Source organism: Cnephaeus nilssonii, assembly GCF_951640355.1.
Source record: "Cnephaeus nilssonii genome assembly, chromosome: 3".
In the NCBI taxonomy this organism is placed as follows: domain Eukaryota; kingdom Metazoa; phylum Chordata; class Mammalia; order Chiroptera; family Vespertilionidae; genus Cnephaeus; species Cnephaeus nilssonii.
The window spans coordinates 28,255,459-28,262,696 of record NC_137074.1 but is presented as its reverse complement, the minus strand read 5'-3'; positions in this window follow the sequence as shown (position 1 = coordinate 28,262,696).

Genomic DNA, 7,238 nt, shown 5'->3' with positions numbered 1-7,238 from the left:
ATAATGTTGTTAATCTTTCCATGGTAATAGTGGTTCTTGAATGAGAATGGGCCACATTCCAAGGTTGACACCTGGAGACGGGATGGAGTATGAGGGGTGTGTGTGTGTGTGTGTGTGTGTGTATGTGTGTGTGTGTGTGTGTGTGTGTGTGTATGTGTGTGTGTGTGTGTGTTTTGGCTGGCAGGTATACAATTCCCAGACAGATTAGAATGTCAGTTTCTTTAGATTTATTCCCAGAAGTGGAATCACTGGGTCATAAAACAGTTCCATTTTTAATTTTTTTGAGGACCTTCCATACTGTTTTCCACAGTGGCTGCACCAGTCTGCATTCCTACCAACAATGAACAAGGGTTCCCTTTTCTCCCCATCCTTGCCAGCACTTGTTGATTTATTGATGATAGCCATTCTGATAGGTGTGAAGTGATAGCTCATTGTGGTTTTAACTTGCATTTTGATTATGATTAGTAACATTAAGGGGGGGATTGGTGGACTGGGTGAAAATGTGAAAGGATTAAGAAGTACAAATTGGTAGCTACAAAATAGTCAGGGGGATGTAAAGTACAGCATAGAGAATATAGTCAATAATATTGTAATAACTATGTATGGTGCCAGGTGGGTACTTAAAATATTGGGGGAACACTTTGTAAATTTAATGATTATCTAACCACAATGCTGTGCACCTGAAAGTAATACAACATAATATTGAATGCAAACTGTAATTAAAAAATAAAATAGAACAATCCTATATAATAAAGAGGTAATATGCAAATTGACCATCACTCCAACACACAAGATGGCCACCCCCATGTGGATACAAGATGGCTGGCAGGGGAGGACAGTTGGGGTTATCAGGCCTGCAGGGGAGGGCAGTTAGGGGTGACTGGGCTGGCAGAGGATGGCAGTTGGGGGGACCAGGCCTGCAGGGAAAGCAGTTAGGGGTTACCAGGCTGGCAGAGGAGGGCAGTTAGGGGTGATCAGGTGGGCAAGGGAGGGCAGTTAGGGGTGACTGGGACAGCAGGGAAAGGCAGTTGGGGGTGACCAGGCCTGCAGGGGAGGTCAGTTAGGGGCAATCAGGCTGGCAGGGGATTGGTTAGGGGGTGATCAGGCTGGCAGGCAGAAGCAGTTAGGGGCAATCAGGCAGGCAGGCAGGTGAACATTTGGGAGCCAGCAGTCCTGGACTGTGAGAGGGATGCACGATGGACATCCCTTGAGGGGTCCCAGATTGGAGAGGGTGCAGGCTGGGCTGAGGGACACACACACAGGGCCCCCCACCCCCATGCACGAATTTTGTGCACCGGGCCTCTAGTGTATTATAAAATTAAAATAGGAATGTAATTTATCCTTCAGAATTTATATTGGTGTACGATGTCCCAAATATGTGAATTTAGTCAATTCAGTTAAAAACCACAAGAAGACTTTTTTAATGTTAAAATATTTAATTTTTTATTTTTGATTCCATGAAAATCAATTTACTTTTGATTTCTAATAGGTTAATGTGATTGTATAATTTATAGTAGCACTTCTTAAGTGCCTGAGACACTATGAAGTCAAACTGTTTTCATAATAATATTATGAGGTTAATTGCCCATTTACCCTCATGAGCACACAGAGGAGTTTCCACAGGCTACAAGCTGTGTGAGATTGCAATAGATTGAATGCAAAGATAGATATGTGACTATTGCTTTCTTAAGATATAAAAGAGATATGAAAAATATAAAGATATGCTATTGTACTCTATGACTTTTTTGTTTTTGTTTTATTTTTCCAGTAAAACTCAATGTACCCTCAGCCATCACAACTTCTTTTATTTATTTTATTGATTTCAGATAGAAAGGGAGAGGTAAAGAGAGATAGAAACATCAATGATGAGAGAGAATTATTGATCCGCTGCCTCCTGCACGCCACCCACTGGGGACTGAGCCCGCAACCCGGGCATGTGCCCTGACCAGGAATCAAACCTGTGACCTGTCAGTCCGCAGGCTGATGCTCTATCCACTGAGCAAAACCAGCCAAGGCTACTTTGTGACTTCTTAAAATTGGGGAAATAGTTTTCTAAAATAAAGATATGTTACTCATGTTAAATTTAATAAGTTTATTATTGCCGTGTTAAAATGAATTCATATAAATATGTTTTAATTACTTAGTTTTGCTTCCTAATATGACAAATATATAGCACTTCAGTATGCCCAATGACGTGTGAGTGTAAAAAGGGATCTTGAGACCAAGAAGTTTGTGAACCCCTAGTGTATGTTCATAGGCCACATTGACATGAGACAGTCAAACATTACACACACACAAATCTAAATGAGTAATGGGAGGGAGCAGAGAAGCATGAGTCTGAGAACCTTGGACTTCATTACGTTTTGGAATAGATGCATCACAGTCATAGATATCTGCACAATGTGGACAGACAACTATTTCAAGTATTATAGTGCTCCCCACCCCTTTCAATATTTTTCTCACACCAGAAAAGGAAACAGAATAGCTATAAAATTTTTTGCATTACTGCAGGACAGATGGACTATAGGGTGTGACTACAGAGCGGAATATAGCCCCAGGAAGGGCCACAGAAAATTAATGCAAATTTAAAAATATATATTCTCTATCTCTATCTCTATCTCTATCTCTATCTCTATCTCTATCTCTATCTCTATCTCTATCTCTATCATCTCTATCTCTATCTATTGCTCAATCTATATCTATAGCTCTATATCTATATCATCTATCTATATATTTGCACATATGCATGTGTGTGTATTCCCCCTTGGAGGAATATAAAATCATACAAATTGTTTTGTAGACAACAGGCATTAGGAGAAATGCAAGACTCGTTTTTGTTTTCTCAGTGTTTGCAGAGATCTTTCAGGGTAAATGAGAAATTTAAGTAATATTTTGTCAAGGCACTTTGGCCACAGAAACCCTCATGCCGAAACAGGAAATATGATTTATTTAATGATGTGGGGATATTTTCATTGCCAAGAAAAAAAACTGCAATCAAGTTTCAGGGAGCCAAAACCTGGAAGCAACCAACATCAAGTCTTCAAGATGTTATTAAATCATGATCTTTGTATTTGGAACACTATGGTTTTTCATCTTTGCTTCTTTCTGGGATCCTAATAAATTTATTTGTCTTATAGATTGGTGTTTTTGTTGCTTCATAGATATGGTTAAATATGACCCATGTAAGTTTCCATGTTTACTAAGTAAAAGCCAAACCATCATCAGAGGCTAGCTAGCATCATCAAATTACAATTCCAAATGCTTAAATAATCTGATTGGCTCAATTTGGGTTGTGTCTAGCCTAGAGATATTCAGGAGTTGACACTCATCTATATATATATATAAGCCTAAGCAACCGAATGACCAAATGACAGAATGACCGAATGACCAGTTGACCAGACGCTATGATGCACGCTGACCACCAGGGGACATATTCTCAACACAGGAGCTGCCCCCTGGTGGTCAGTGCGCTTCCACAGCCAACCTCCCATGACCCCTTTCCCGCAGGCCGGCCAAACTCCCGTGGTCCTTCCCTCTGGCTGGCCAGCACCGATGACCCAATTCAGGACCACTGACCAACCTCCCACAGCCCCATTTGGCCCTGATTGCCGGCCAGGCCGAGGGACCCCACCCATGCTCAAATTCGTGCACCAGGCCTCTAGTTAAGGTATAAGCTAGTTCTCATATAAGTGCCTTATGAGTTGGACAAACACTGCCTTTCACTAGAAATGAGATGAAAATATACCCAACAGAGTTCTACTAGTACTTATCTCTAGGTAACTTAGTTACCTTACCCAGTGGCTTAGCCAATTGTGATTACAGTACTTACTGGTAATCACTGCAGCTTTAGTAATTGGTGTAAACACTCCCTCTATATTAAACCATTGTAGGTAACTGTTTTAGTAGAAATCCCCTGGACAATTCTCTTTATGAAGCTTGAGGCTCCCTAAGCAATTGTTATATAGTAATGACATTTCTTTCTTTGGGTACCAGACTCTCACCTTAATAAATATAAACCTGTGTATTAATAGGGTTGATGCAATCTGAGAAGGTAACTGTGGGTATGAGTAGGTCTGCAATGAAAGCATATAGTTGACTTTTAGCTTTGGGATCAATTCTTAAAGTATTCTGTCCAGAATGTTCTTTGTCAGAATGCCTCTTCACTGTTGGTCATGTTAAAACTACAACGATTGCACTCATCAAATGAAAAGCCTAATGCTATCCTTTCCTTTTAACCTGAGTCAATTGAATATGCGCCATCTGGTCTGACATGCAGCAATGGGCCTTTCCTGGAACAGCCAAAAAATGGTCCTAAAGGCATGTGGTCCTCCCCTTCAATCCTGCCTAGATTACTGAGAAAATTTAACACTGAACTCTCCTCTGTGGCCATGCACTACATCTTTTGTTCCTCTAGTTAATGGGAGAAGTTTGAAGTGACAACCAAGCTTGCCTTTATTTTACCAGTACTGTCTCACTTGTGTCTCTATGTAAGTACCCATTTAATTAAAGGGGGAAAATAATTTCGATAGCTTCACACTTGGGAGTAGAAAGTTGGATTTTAATTAGACTAATTTAGTAACTAGGGCAATATGACATATGCTACCGTGATAGTGCTTTTTATAAACATTCATTTGAAATCTCCATTTTCAAATCTTATCATGGCTATACACAGAAATAATTTCAGCCTAGCCTTTAACAGATTCTAGGGACCCACTTGATGATATCAAGCTCCATGCTATCATATAACATTGCTCACAATTGATGTCCTCAAAAGTATACTTTCCCCAAGGTTGGAATCAGGTTGCGGTATCAGGAAATAGGACCAGAACCCAAATCCCAAATCTCCTGGCTGCACAAATTTAGTATCTCCCTTAGATCCAGGCATGGGTCCCATGTTATGAAACTTCTCTTACTGTGCCTTCTGTTCAAGGAGCTAAAAGTCTGCAAAACCAAAGGGTGTGTCCATCTGGAGCTTGGGCATCTCTCTTCTAGACCATGTTTTAGATTCCTGAAATCCTAGAATTCATTTCTTAAAGAGCCCCAAGCCAACTCCCAAGATTTGTAGTTCATTCCTAGTCTGTTCTTTCTAAAAAGTACTGCATAGCCAGAGGGCCCACTTCAATATCAAGAAAAGGCTAAAGGATTGGTGTTTGCAGGGGCAAAGATGGAGGTACAGGTTGGGATGGGTATGCAGTGAAGGCCCTCCCAGAGTGGGAGAGAGGCAGAGATGGGAGAGAAAGAACTGGGTTACTTCCTTCAGGGAGCAAGGGCCTGGCTTTCCTTATGCTGCTGTTTTGTTACAAAAAAACAAAAACAAAAAAACCACCCCAAAACCCAACAAATTCAAGAATTCTAAATTTAAACTTGGTTTTGATTATTAGGAAGGTTTATTTACAGGAGTAGGAGAATAGACATACTTCCTTTAATTTTTTGGCTTAATTTATAACTTTTAAATACTTAGACATATGGTATGTGGGCCTCCATGTGTACTGTTTTAGGTACCCACAAATGTGAGAGGTCAGCGTGCCTAGATTCTTAGACGTTTCCAAAAAATGCAAATGCTTCATTAACATGTGACTTTTGCCCTAAATCTAAAGTATTTATTTTATAGGCTGAGCTGGAGAGGAAGAGACAAAAACAAAATCCTCTGGCTTATGATAACACAACTCAATCGGGAAACAAACTAGGCAGGGCAGCTTGGTTACATCTCTCCCAAACACAGACCTGCATTTCATCCCCTTACATCCAGTCTTCAAAAGCAAAGGAAGGTGAATCTAAGGAAATGCTTGACAAAGGAGAGTGGAGGGTTCACTTTAAGACTCAGAGAATAGCTGACTAAATCTACCTATTCTAGGACTCCTGTATCTAAGAACTATCCTGGGGCTGATAGACATTTTCTGTACACTTGGCTGTGATTTCTTTTAGTGAAGAGGAACTGAAGATGGCCAGAAAGGTATTATTTGTATTTCTTGGGCAGTTATTAGGTTAAAAAAGTATAGATTGAGTACTTTATTCCATGATTCCTCTTGCTGTAATGATCGAGCCCAGAAAAAAAATCATTTTCAAGGGTTGTTATATGGATACCTAGAGTTGGCAAACCAAACAGACAACTGAAACTAAGATTATTGTGTGTAGAACAGCCTGAGGAATGCTCTTAAGCATTGCCTTTGCGTGGATAATGCTGACATGAGGTTAGTGTCTGCCCAGGTGTGCCCTCACATACACACACACAGCTTTTGGTGATGCTCCAGGGAGAGCCAGGATTGCTATTACACAGCGTCCAAGTAGCAGAATTCATGTTAAAGATTCAAATTTCTTATTATAGCTCATCTGGTAAATTAATCCTGCAGTATTTTTCTTATGAAGCCTGTCGTTATCTCACCATCCATGCAGTTTTATGACACCTAGTATTAAAGCACAGTTCAGATGTCAATACAGTTAGCAATGCCAATATTATTCACCACTGATCTGATGAACTGCCACATTTTCTGACAGGTCAAAAACGTGGAAGCATTAGCCATATGGTCTGTTTCAGGCTTGACATTATACCCAGCCATCTGTGATGTTAGTGCTCATAAAGCCTAACCATTGCAGGGCTCACCCTGTGTATAAACAGGTTAGGTGGCTGCCTTTGGGGCATGATTTCAGAGGCTGCAAACCCTTCCTATTCTCAATATTTCTAAACGTCTACTCTGCACCTCTCATTGTACTAAAACCTGCGCTAAATGCTAGAGCTAGAAAGGCATAGCTTTTGCCTTTCAGGTCATTGGTGCTGTGAGAGTAGCAGGCATGGCTGACTTGCCAAGATGTGAATTCTTTCAGTAGAGGTGCTCCTGGTCATTAAGTAACTAGGTCTCTATGCTGCCTGTGTTAAAAATGCAAACGTGGGAGATAAAACTCCCTGGTCTATTAACGTCTGCATTAGTTAGGTAAAGGTAAGCTGCTATAAAAAAAAAAAAAAAGTAGGTCCCAAATGCAGAGGCTTTAAAAGAGCTGCCAGTTTCCAGGCAATGACTTCATGGGCACGATCAAAGCTGAATCGCAGACATGCCCATTTCTGGCTCAAGGCAAGGGAAAAGAACAGATGTCAAGGGCAAACAATTTTTATCTTAAACCAATGAGGTAGACATTGCACTTATCACTTCCAGTCATATTTCCTTGGTGATAACTAAGTCACAGCTCAGAGACAGCTGCAACGGAGTCTGGGAAACATGCTATCTAGCCAGATGGCCACACAT